Source organism: Echinops telfairi, unplaced genomic scaffold (assembly GCF_000313985.2).
Source record: "Echinops telfairi isolate 266 unplaced genomic scaffold, ASM31398v2 ScPeMD7_19;HRSCAF=73, whole genome shotgun sequence".
Taxonomy (NCBI): domain Eukaryota; kingdom Metazoa; phylum Chordata; class Mammalia; order Afrosoricida; family Tenrecidae; genus Echinops; species Echinops telfairi.
The window spans coordinates 5,271,644-5,285,370 of NW_022103916.1; the positions used below are offsets into that span (position 1 = coordinate 5,271,644).

At 41.7% G+C, this 13,727-nt stretch overlaps 1 pseudogene; it reads right to left on the minus strand.

The window, feature by feature from the left end:
• Nucleotides 1-1,494: 1,494 nt before the first annotated feature.
• On the minus strand, nt 1,495-12,026 carry LOC101641041 (annotated as a pseudogene).
• Nucleotides 12,027-13,727: the final 1,701 nt, after the last annotated feature.

Genomic DNA, 13,727 nt, shown 5'->3' on the forward strand with positions numbered 1-13,727 from the left:
TTCACCCACTTTTCTGTTGTCCGTCCCCCAGGGAGGAGGTTATATGTAGATCCTTGTAATCGGTTCCTCCTTCCCACCCCACCCTCTCCCAACTCTCCCAGTATCGCCACTCTCACCACTGGTTCTGAAGGGATCATCCTTCCTGGATTCCCTGTGTTTCCAGTTCCATTGTACCAGTATACATCCTCTGGTCTAGCCAGATTTGTAAGGTAGAATTGGGATCATGATAGTGGTGGTGAGGAAGCATTTAGGAACTATAGGAAAGTTGTATGTTTCATCGTTGCTACACTGCACCCTGGCTGGCTCATACATATGCTTTTTGATCACCAGCAGGGCCTCTCAAAGTCCTCTGGCTTGAGGGTTCCTCTTATAATCATCAAAGACTGCACAGATTCAACACCCCTGTGCAGACAAACATGTTCACTACTATCCTTCTCACTCCCCACTGTGGAAAATCATTGAAGTGAAATGCTGTCAGCCTACTGGTGTCTGTGCAGAGTTTTATTCTGAACATACCATAGCACTCTTGCTAATCAGGCGTGTACCTTAATGGTCAGATATTTTCAGTGAAATGGGTCTACATTCTAAAAACACCTTCAATAAATATTAACGTAGCATTTTAGAGAGCATATTCTAATGGCTCTGACAATTGTTCTAGTCCAAGAGCAAAACTGAAGTTCAATAAGAGCCCGAATAAGTCGGGGTTATCCCTTTCATAGCTCGTGTGGTCATTGCACAAGAGAAGGCCACATGGAGGTGAAGCAATGCCATCTTTTAAAAGATACTTTTGGTATTTCTTCCAATGCCTGTCTCTTCATGTTTATTTCCCATTCTTTATGTGATAAAATCAGCTCTTTCCTTTACTTACAGCAGCATTAAAAAAATACTTCCTTCTCTACCTTTTAATTAAATCTTCCTGCAGAAGCCAAAATGGTCTGAGAAAAAAATACTTTGTTGTCTAGCTTTAAAGTTCAACTTTAGACTGTCATTCAGATAGTCTACTTAAATAGAAATAGCCATGTGGAAAGTAAATAGTTAAAACACACACACATTTTATACAGGTTACAAATGTGTTTTTTGGTGTTAGGTGTTTTGTTTAGTTTTTTAAGCAGTGACTTTTTCCTGTCTATCTACATAATTCTAGCTGAAGGAATGCAGGACCCATGGCGATCCAGACTCATAATTATTTTTCAGAAGAATGTATAGGGTACAAAAATGCTCTTTCGTTTCTCATACATCTGTTGTTCGTGCTTGGGAGCTTTCAAATATTCCCTAAAAAGAACATATTTTAGATCTGATCAAGTCCATGTACCATGTAGCTAGATGACAGCTTTTATTAACAGTGGTAGGAACATATGAAAGGCTAGGTGTTGTGCACAAACGCACATTCCTACGAAGGAAATATATTAGTGGCACATTTTGATGACAATGGAACATTAAATAAGTTATTTCATATATGCAATATTAAGCCAACAGATGCTCCAAGTAGAAGTGTCATCTCTTCCCTGCTTGAGAAACAGGGAGATCTTGAACACTGCAGCGCTTCTCCTTCCTGGATCCCAGGAGCTCCTCTATTTGCTTTCTTCTACTCTGTTGTCTGCTGAAATTGGGGCTTGGAAGCTGAAGGGAAGATCCTTTCAGAAACGCACTCTGGATGCCACCCTTAGACTCATACAAGAAATGAGCTAAAATCCCATATAATAGAGGCATTGTATTGTCCTTTGGTTCTTTGAATAAGTTCAACTCATGGATGAGAAATTGCCTATCCAATGGAACTACAGGTTGACCAGATTCTGCTACCAGGACAGATGAGGTATACTTATATTTGTTGAATTCCAAATACTGCTGAATGAACTCATTAATTAGAAGGTTTCCATGAGACAATGATGGTCACGGTTCACGTTCATCATCTAGGGCTCTAAAAACCTCAGCTCAGATTCCTGCTTTTAAATGTCCCAATACACCGTTTTTTTGGGTTTTTAACCAAAGGTGTCCTTTACAACAGCCTTCAGCTCAGCCACAGTTGCCGTTTTCCCCTTGTGACCCTTCTGTGAGGGGATGACCCACTGTCTACAGATGGGTTTTGGGTCTCTGCTCTGACTCACCTCATTCTCAACAATATGGTTTGTTTGTTTCATTGGTTTGGGTCTACTAATGTCTGTTATTGAGCCTGTCGACACCTCCTGATTGCACAGGCTGGTGTGCTTCCTCCCTGTGGGCTTGTTACTTCTCTGCTAGATGGCCGCTTGTTTAACTTCAAGCCTTTAAGACCCCAGACACTATATCTTTTGATAGGCAGGCACCATCAACTTTCTTCACCACATTTGCTTATGCACCCATGTTGTCTTCAGTGTCGTGTTGGGAAGGTGAGCATCACAGAATGCCAGATTGTTAGAACAAAGTGTTCTTGAATTGAGGCAGGGCTTGAGCCGAGGCTCAAAGTCTGTTCACTATCTCAGTGTATTGCCATATAAATATATGTACATAGGCCAATACCTCTATTTTTATGAATTAATATACTCACATATGCACACACCTATATTTATACCTCTATCCATAGCTTTGCTTCCCAGATTTTCCCTTTGTTTCCTTTTACCTTCCGCCTGCCCCACCATCATACTCACCCTTCTTCTGCCTCTTAATAATTCATCTCAGCTAGATTGGTGTTGCTCCAACACCCCCAGGATATCTACATCCTCTTTATTGTTGTCTTTAATTCCATAGTTATTTCCCTGTCTATAGTGTTGTTTGCTCACCACTCCTTCCCCCGCCTCCTCCCCACTCCAAGTCCCGTTGCTTTCTCCTTGAGATTGTTTCTCATGTCTATCTTATATTGGTAGGCAAAACCAACAATAAAGGAGGTAAAACAAAAAGAAAACAAAAGATTGAATTACAAGAGAAAAAAAGAAGAAAGAAAAGATAATAATAACAATGAAAAAAACAAGAAACAAAACAACACATAATTCCAGGTCTGTCTGCTGACCTTTATGACTATCTCCCCACTGAATTTCAGGAACTGCATCCTCCTAGCCTAAAGTCTATTTTGGGGGGATCCTTGGGGCTTTGTGGCTTTGCTTTGCTCCACGGCTGATCTGTTATACTCCCTTCTTGGTTCACCCTGCTGTAAGGGGTTCAGACCGGAATAACTCCCCGCCGTGTGTCCCCAGTATTGTCCTCTGTCTCGGTATGCTCCAGTGAGGGTACATCATGTCTCAAGCTGTTATTGGTCCTACAGTCCTCTCTGTCTTAGCAGCTCCGTGCAGGGACATTGTCCTGTGGGCTCGGTGTGCCGATATGGGGTCTATACCCTCACTCTCTCTTTTTTCCTTCTTGGTTTGCTTCGTGTGGGCTTGGCATGCTGGCTCCTCTCCCCAACCTGTAGATTTAGTGTTCTCTGTAGCACATACTTCTAGGGAGGGGGTCAGGTTGGCTCTGATTGGGGCCAACCTTGTAGCCACTCTGTTCATGAGTTGCTCCATGTGGTTACTTTGCCCTCAAGGTGTGGCGCGCTGTGGTGGGGTCTGCATGCAGACTCCCAATTCTGTGAAGACAAAACCAATACTCTCCCTGTGGGTGTGCTAGTGCCCTGCTCCCCCAGTGCCATCATCTCCTCCTCCCTTTTCCCCTCTTTTCTCCCTCCACCTCCCCACCTTTACATTGTTTGTGTTGGAATAACATTTACATCCTTGGGTTTGGTCTGACTCCAACCTGACTGCCTGAACCTCAAACCATATATTGTGAGTTAAGTGGCTTTTCTTCTATACCTACTGTGCTGATTATACTTACCTCTGGGGAGGTAAATTGTATTTGTCCTTTTGGGATCGGCTAACTTCCCTTAGCATAATTTCATCCAAGTCTTCCCATAAGACAGTGTGCTTCATGTGATCATCAGGGCTTTTAGGGACACATAGGACTCGATTGTGGGTCTATGCCAGAGTTTTTTCTCTTTTCTTTTTAAAAAATCATTTTATTGGGGGCTCTTACGCTCTTATCACAATCCATCCATCCATCTATCCATCATGTCAAGCACATTTGTACATGTGTTGTCATCATCATTTTCAAAACATTCTCTTTCTATTTGAGCCCTTGGTATCAGGTCATTTGGTCATTTCCCCTCCTCCCCCCTCCCTCATGAACCCTTGATAATTTATAATTTTTTTTTCATGTGTTATACCGAACCCTGTCTCCCTTCACCCACTTTTCTGTTGTCCAACCCCCTGGGAGGGGGCCATATGTTGATCATTGTGATCAGGTCCCCCTTTCTCCCCCTACCTTCCCCCTCCCCTCCTGGTATCAATACACTCATTATTGGTCTTGAGGGGGTTATTTGTCCTGGATTCCTTGTGTTTCAAGCTCTTATTTGCACCAGTGTACATGCTCTGGTCTAGATGTATTTGCAAGGTAAAATTGGGGTCATGATAGTGGGGTGGGGGGAGCATTAAAGAAATAGAGGAAAGTTGTATGTTTCATTGGTGCTATATTGCACCCTGACTGGTTCGTCTCTTCCTTGTGACCCTTCTGTAAGGGGATGTCCAATTGTCTATAAGATAGGCTTTGGGTCTCCACTCTGCACTCCCCCTCATTCACATTGATATGAGTTTTTGTTCTGGGTCTTTGATGCCTGATACCTGATCCCATCGCCACCTCATGATCCCACAGGCTGGTGTGCTTCTTCCATGTGGACTTTGTTGCTTCTCAGCTAGATGACCGCTGGTTTATCTGCAAGCCTTTAGAACCCTAGATGCTATATCTTTTGATAGGCGGGCACCATCAGCTTTCTTCACCACATTCGCTTGTACACCATTTTGTCTTCAGCTCTCGGGAAGGTGAGCATCACAGAATGCCGGGTTATTAGAACAAATGTTTTGAGGGAGTACTTGTGACAGAGTTTTTTAATCCACTGTCATTTGATAGGGCTTTAGGTTATTTCCAATTCTTTGCGATTGTGAATTGTACTGCAATAAGCATTGGGGCACAGACAACTGGTCATGATCTATTTTTTACCTTTTCTGGGTACATACCCAGTAGAGAGATAACTGGGCATAGGGTAGCTCAATTTCTATTTGTTTTAAATATCACTGGATCACTTTCCACAGAGGCTCTACCTATCTACACGACCACCAGCAGTGGAGGAGAGTTCCTAACTCACTACATCCCCTCTAACATTTGTTGCTCTCTGATTTTCTGATTTGGGCTATCCTCAAGGGTGTTAGGTGGTATCTCATGGTTGTTTTAATTTGCATTTCTCTGATGGCTAATGATCGGGAGCATTTTCTCATATGTTTATTGGCCATTCAGGTCTCCTCACTAGTGAAATTTATTTTCAGGTCTTTAGTTCACTTCCTCAGGGGGTTAACTGTTTTCCTCTTTTTTCAGGAAAGGAAAGTATTGTAGATTTTAGTAATAAGTCCTTTGTGTGTTGTGTCATTGCTGAAAATCCTCTCCCAGTCTGTGGGTTTTCTTGTTACTCTCTTTCAAAGCACATTGGTGTTTTATTCTTAGTATATCCCACTCGTTGATTTCAGGTTCACCTGTGTGTGTACCCTTCCCTATTGAATTTAGCCTATGCATTTCCTGAGCCAAGATTCTTGGGTTTGTCTTGAGTCCTTTGTTGATGGTCCTGATAGTTTGGACTTTTACTTCTAGGTCTGTGATCCACCTTGAGTTTGTTCTTGTGCATGGGGTTAGGTAAGTATCTTGTTTCATTTTACTACAGGTGGATAGCCACTGTTTCCAGCACCACTTGTTAAAGTGGGCATCCACCTCCTACTTGATACTTTTGGGGCCCTTGTCAAGGATCAGTTGTTTATATACTAATGGTTTTATTTCTTTTTCATTGGTCTGAGGATCTGTCATTATTCCAGTACCACCTTGTTTTGACCACTGTGGCTGCACAGTAGGTGTTAAAGTCAGGTAACACAAGCCCTCTAACTTTGCCCTTCTTCTTAAGGAGTTCTCTGCTAATTCTGCGCTTCTTCCCTCTCCATATGAAATTGGTGTGCAGTTTTTCCAATTTTTTTTAAAGAAGGTTGTTATTATTTGAATACGGATAGCGTTAAACTTATATAGTGCCTTGGGTAAGATTGACATCCTTACTATATTGAGTCTTCTGATCCACGAGCATGGGATTTTCTTCCATTTGTGAAGGTCACTTTTGATTTCCTATAGTAGAGTTCTGTAGTTTTCTTTGCATAAGTCTTTTGGTTTTTTTAATTAACTATTCATATATATATTTCAATTTATCCTTGGCTATTGTGAAGGGTACTGCCTTCTTGATCTCCTCTTCCATGGTCTTGTCTGATATATATAGGAAACCAATAGACTTGTTGATCTTATGTCCTACCACTCTTTCATATTCCTCTATCGCTGTCAGTACTCCTTCTGTGGACCTTTTGAGATTTTCAGTGTATAGAATCATGTCATCTACAAGTAGCAATAGTTTCACCTCCTCCGCTCCCAGTCAGATACCTTTAATGTCCTTCCACTGCCTATGTTGTTAGCTAGGACCTCCAGTACGATGTTGTGTTAGTCTGGGTAGACTAGAGAAACAAATCCATGGACACTCATATGTGTATAAGAGAGAGTTTTATACAAAGGATAATTGTACATTAAGAAAGCATCCCAACCCAGTCCAGTCAAATCCCATATGTCCGATATTAGCCCATATGTCTGATAACAATCAACAAAGTCCTCTTCAGACTCACGGAACACATGCAATGACACTGAATGCAGGAAGATCACAGGTCAGTGGGTGAAAAGTCAGTGGCTGTAGAAGCATCTCAGCACTGGCAGGGATCTCCATGTGGCTCCTCCAGTTCCCAGGGCTGCATCAGGGTATGTATATGTGGCTTCTCCACAGGAGTGTCTCGCAGGAAGTGAGCAGAGAGAGAAAAGCGTATCCTACCTCCAAGGAGGAAATACAGGAGTTCCCAGAATTCTCAGGGGAAGGCCATGCTCACACAGCAGCCATGTAGCATACGACCCGATTGACAGACTAGGCTCCACCCCTTCACTCTTAATCCTCTCAAGTCCCAAATTGACACCAGATTATGTAACTACCACAGATGTTGAATAGAAGTGCGGAGAAGCCCTATCCTTGTCTGTTGACCTTTTTCAGTAGCATTGTTCTCATCTTTTCTTCATTGACTAAGATGTTGGCTGTTGCCTTTTCGTAGATAGCTTGTATTAACTTGAGAAATTTCCCTTCCATTTCTATCTTCTTGAGTGTCTTAATTAGGAATGGGTGTTGGCCTTCCTGACACGATCGCTGAAGACATGTGTGGATAAGCAAATGTGGTGAAGAAAGCTGATAGTGCCCAGCTATCAAAAGATATAGCGTCTGGGGTCTTAAAGGCTTGCAGGTAAACAAGCAGCCATCTAGCTCAGAGGCAACAAAGCCCACATGGGAGAAGCCCGCCACCCTGTGTGACCATGAGGTGTCGAAGGGTTCAGGTATCAGGCATCAAAGAACAAAAAAATCATCATTGTAAATGAGAGTGAGTGCAGAGTGGAGACCAAAGCCCATCTCTAGGCAACTGGACACTGCCTTACAGAAGGGTCATGGGGAGGAGACAAGCCAGTCAGGGTGCAGTGTAGCAATGATGAAACATATAACTTTCCTCTAGTTCTCAAATGCTTCCTCCCCCTACTATCATGATCCCAATTCTACTTTACAAATCTGGCTAGACCAGAGGATTTACAGTGGTAAGGATAGGAACTGGAAACACAGGGAATCCAGGACAGATGATCCTTTCAGGACCAGTGGTGAGAATGACAATACCTAGAGGGTGGAAGGAAGGTGGGGCAGAAAGGGGGAACCGATTACAAGGATGTACGTATAACCTCCTCCCTGGGGGATGGACAACAGAAAAGTGGGTGAAGGGAGACATCGGACAGTGTAAGCTATGACAAGATAATAATTTATAAATTATCAAGGGTTCATGAGGGAGGGGGAAAAATGAGGAGTTGATATCAAGGGCTCAAGTAGAAAGAAAATGTTTTGAGAATGCTGCTGGCAACATAGGTACAAATGTGTTTGAAACAATGGATGGATGTATGGATTGTGATAAGAATTGTATGAGCCCCAATAAAATTATTTTTTTTTAAATCTCAGGGTGCAAAAAAAAATTGAGCAAGAAATTATCATCAAAATGTTCTTTCATACATAATCTACCACTTTAATTTTTTAAAAGTGGTCATACTGAAGAAAATATGCTTCTGAATAATATCACTTCTAGCTCTAGTACTGAGTGAGAAAATTTCAGCTTCCAAAAAAAAGAATGGGTGTTGGATATCGTAAAATGCTTTTTCTGCATATATTGATATTATCATGTGATTATTATCCTTTTTTCTCATCAATGTGTGAATAATATTGATGGATTTTCGGATGTTAAACCATCCTGCATCCTTGGAATGAATCCCACTTGAGGTTTTACATACTTTTGTATTCTATTGTCCAAAATTTTGTTAAGGATTTTTGCATCTATGTTCATTAGAGATATCGGTCTATAGGTCTCTATTCCTGTGGGATCCTTGCCCTGTTTGGGTATCAAAGTTATACTGGCTTCCTAGAATTAGTTTGGGAGTTTGCCATCTCTTTCTATGCTCTGAAATAATTTGTGGAGGATCAGTGTCAGTTTTTCCATGAATGCTTGGTAGAATTCTCCTGTGAAGTCATCTAGTCTGGGAGCTTTTTTCATTGGTAGTTTCTTGATAACCATATATATTTCTTCTTTTGCTATGGGTCTGTTGAGGTTCTTGACCTCTATCTGGGATAATCTAGGGAGGGATTGTTTTTCCACGTATTTGTCCATGTCTTTCACATTGTTGAATTCATTGGAGTACAGACTTTCATAGTACTTTGTGATCATCCTTTTAATCTCATTGAGGTCTATAGTGATTACCCGTTTCATCCCTCATCCTGGCTATTGATGTTTGCTCCTCCCTTTCCTTCTGTAGACTTTCCAGTGATCTGTCAATTCTGTTGATCCTTTCAAAGAACCAGCATGTAAAAAATCATTTTATTGGGGGCTCATACAACTCTTATCACAATCCATACATACATCCATTGTGTCAAGCACATTTGTACATTTGTTGCCCTCATCATTCTCAAAACATTTGCTTTCTACTTGAGCCCTCATTTTTCTCCTCCCTTTCTGCCCCCTCCTTCATAAACCCTTGATAATTTATAATTATTATAAATTTTTGTCATGTCTTGCACTGTCCGACGTCTCCCTTTACCCACTTTTCTGTTGTCTGCCCCCCAGGGAGGGGCTTATATGTAGATCCTTGTAATCGGTTTCCCCTTTTGGTATTGCCACTCTCACCCCAGGTCCTGAGGGGTTCATCTCTTCTGGATTCCCTGTGTTTTCAGTTACTATCTGTATCAGTGTACATCGTCTGGATTTTTAAGGTAGAATTGGGATCATGATAGTGTGGGGAGGAAACATTAAAGAACTAGAGCAAAGTTGTATGTTCCATCGTTGCTACACTGCACCCTGACTGGTTCATCTCCTCCCTGTGACACTTCTGTAAGGTGATGTCTAGTTGCCTACAGATAGGCTTTGGGACCCCAATCTGCATCACACTGATGATTTTTTGTTCTTTGATGCCTGATACCTTATCCCTTCAACACCTTGTGATCACACAGGCTGGTGTGCTTCTTCGATGTGGGCTTTGCTGCTTCTCAGCTAGAAGGCCACTTGTTTACCTTCAAGCCTTTAAGACCCCAAGAACCAGCCTTTTTGCTGCATTGATTTCGTTGCATTGTTTTCTTGTCTTCCTTCTCGTTTAACTCTGCCCTGATTTTCATTATTTCTTTTCTTTTCTATTGGATGGATTGTTTTGTTGACTCTGTTCTAGTTGCTGTAGGTTTTGTGATAGTCTATCAGTGATAAGTTTCTCTTCCTTTTTCATATATGCATTTATTGTTATCAAGCTTCCGCTGATAACAGGTTTTGCTGTATGTATCCCATATGTTATGGTATGTTGTATTCTCATTCTCATTACTATCTATAAACTTCCCATGGTAGTTACATAATCTGTTGTCAATTTGAGACTTATGAGTGAAGGGATGGAGTTTAGCCCATCAATCAGGTTGCAGTTTGATTATCTCATTTGGAGGCTCTAAGGAGATAAATAGCTTGCTGGAGCTGGGACACATGCTCACTCCCTGGGAGACATTACCGATGATGGGTCTGATTCAACTACACTGATGCAGCCAGAGCCCTGGGAGCTGAAGGAGCCACATGGAGACCCCTGCCAGCACTGAGATGCTACCACCACCACTGTATCCACACGGACATATGGGCTAATATCGGACTTATGGACTTGATCTGGACTGGGCTGGGATGTCTTCTCATTATTCAATTGCTCTTATATGTAAAGCTCTGTTTTTCTGATCGTCCTTTTATTGATCTCCAGCTTTACGGTGTGGTAATCTGAGAGGGACATCTGAGTAATTTGCATGTGTTTGAATTTACTCAGGCTCAACCTGTGTCTCAGTATGCGCTCTATTTTTAAAAATGAGCCACTATACATCAGGTCCAGTAGCCTAATTATAGTCTTTATCTCTGTAGCCTCTTTGTTTAGCTTCTTTCCCAAAGATGTATTTCTCTCTGATAGCTGTGTATTAAAGTCACCTACTATGATTGTTGAATCTGTGATCTAGTTTTTCATCTTTTGAATAATTTGTTTGACGAATTTCATGGGCCTCTTGTTGAGTGCATATATATTTATTATGCTCACTGGTTCCTGGTCTACGAATCCTTTCAGCATTACGTAGTGCCACTCCTTGTCTCTAGTTATGGTTTGCACCCTGAGGTCAATTTTGTCAGAGATTAGGATTGCAACCCCTGGTTTTAAGTTGCTGTATGCCTGGTATATTTTCCACCAGCCATTTATTCTTAATCTATTTTTGTCTGTGAGCTTAAGATGTGTCTCTGGTAGGCAAGAGATTGATGGGTTATGTTTTCTGAACTAGTATGTTAATTTTTGTCTTTTAATGGATTAATTGAGGCCATTGACATTCAGAGTTAGTATCACAATCTGTGCATTCATTGCTGTCATCCCATACCTTTTGTGTTGGATGTTTTCATTTCTCCCTTCATATCAGTGTTCTGTGTTTGTGTGTGGGGCTTCATTCTTGCCTTATTTTCTCTTGAGGCCATGTTATCTTGGTAATTGTTTTCGATGTGTTGGCTTCTAGGTGGAGTTGGGATATCTGGTGGTCTCCTGCTTGTGCTTGGTGGATGTTAGTCTTTTGACTATAGTCAGTTGGAATGGATTTTCGACAGGGTTAGGTGTCATATGGCATACTCTGAATTTTTCCTTGTCCTGGAAGACTCTTACCTTGCCGTCTATCTTAATAGATAGTTTGACAGAGTAGAGGCTTTGGGGGATGGTGTTTTTTTCTTTCTGATTTTGGAAGATGTTACTTCAGTCTCTCCCCCTCTTGTGGTATTTGCTTATAGGTCTGAGTCTATTCTTACCTGAGCACCATTGTATGTGACTGCCTTTTTTGCTTTTGCTGCTCTTAAAATTTTGTCTTTTTCCTTGAAGTTGGATAACTTAACTATTATGTGCTTTGATGAGTTTTTCCTGGAGTTTAGTCTAATTGGTGTCCTTTCTGCTGTATGTGTCTGATTACCATTCATTAAGGTGGGGAATTTTGCTTACACAAATTCCCTCACTAATTTAGCTGTTGACATCTTTATTGTGTCTTTTTCTGGTAGACCAAATATTCGGATATTGTTTCTATTCATAGCCTCTGTCATTTATCTCAGGTTTTCTTCTGTCTCTTTAATTATCTTGTTTGACTGTCTTTCCTGTTTGTTGAAGTCTGCCTGATTGTCTTCAAGATCACTGGTTCGATTATCCACCTTTTCTAATATGCTGGTGAGGTCCGTGATCCTGTGTTTTGCTTCTATTTCATCATCTATTAGTTCTTGTATTTCCCCTTGGTGCGTGGACTTCATCCCCTGTATCCTGGACTTTATTCCTTCTATCATGGATTTCATCTTCTCCATCACTGAGTTCTTATTCTGTGTTGTTTCCCTCATAACCTGTATTACTCCAAGAAACATTATGAAGATTTTTGTGTGTGTGGCAGATCCACGTTTGATTCTTCTATGAGCGTCCTTAGGTTTACAACTTTCTTCGCTATTGCGTTTTGCTTTTATTGTTGAGGGTGTTGAGGTATGTTGCTGTTTGTGTGTCACTTTGGAAGAAATGAGTGTCATGTTTCTGGGAGACCAAGAGTCCTTGAGCTCTTTCTCTGTGTGATTAGTATGAGTGTTTTTGAGGACTACCTGTGGCCTACTAACAGTGTGGGTTGTACTGCTATATAGTCAGGGTGCCACGGCAACTCAGTGGCCAGAGGCAGTGGGGGGCCTCAGAGTCTGTGCTGAGGCAGGTAACTGTAGGTTTGCCACTGCCTGGTTGGGGCGGGGCTGCAGTGTGGGCACGGGATTGGACTGGACTGGACTGTAAGGCCACAATTTAGAGCCTTTTAAAGACACTCTGTGGAGCCCAAAACTGATAGAGCCAGTTTTTGCCTTGGGCTGTGGCTATCAGCACCTGTTGGATTTTCCTGGTTTTTTTTGTTTTGTTTTGTTTTGTTTTAATGTTAAAATCCTAGGCTGTGCTCTGGAGATTATTGTCTGGCTACCTTGTTATGTTAATGTTATGGTAATTGACAGAGTTTTGCATGCTTACATTCAAAGTTACACAAAGGACCACAGCCTGGAAATGAAAGCTTTTAAATCAGGTGGATTTTTTTCCCTTTTTATAATCGGCTTGTGGGGTGCCTTGGTATTGGAAAGGGGGACCAGCTTAGTGGTGTGGGTTTGGGACTGACTGGATCGGAATTTGCCCCTGGCTGCACTCCTGTGCCAATCTGGTTCTATCCGGTTGTGCATTGGGGAACTGTGTTTTGACATAGGTAAATATCCCAACAGCTCTCCAATTGCTAAAAATTATTGTCTAATACCTATTGTTACCCACACTGGCAGGTATGGAGCTGGAGAGAGGTGGAAAGGGGATGGATTATGTAGTCACTCTGTTCCTGGCTAGGGAGGGGAGTTGCAAAGCCCTAGACTGCAGGTTCAGGGCAGATGGCAGCAGGGGAACTCCAGTGTGAGGTCTTGTGGCTAGCTGTTGGAGACTTTCTTTGAGCCTGGGATTATGACCACTTTTAGACAACAGCCTGGGAAAATCAATGCTCACTGTGGGTCTAGGGCACAGGAAAGGGTGGCAGGCACCATCCTTCTGGACCTGGCAAGGGGGTTAGCAGAGCCTGCAGGCAGATGCAGTGAGCTTAGAGCATTTCAGTGTATTCTAGAATCGCTTTGTTGGTGAGGATAGGGGGAGGTCTGACCCGGACCCTAGTATATTAAATCTATTTTTAGCACCCAGCCTTCCAGTATTGGCCTCCTTACCTCTTAATTTTCTAGTTTAAATGCAGGAGCGCCAGTTTGGTGATTCCTGCTTTATAGGAAAAATACTTTAGTATTTAGAGTTACTAATTTTTAGGGGTATTTATTTTCAAATGGCTCAGAAAAAGCAAACATGTATATATACATATATATAGAGAGAGATAAAGAAATGGTGCAAAATATTTACATTTTTGAAATCTAGATGAAGGGAATAGGAAGTTTTGTACTCTATATATCATTGCAAATTTTCTCTAAGTTTGAAATTATTTCCAATAAAAATTAAATGGAAAAGAT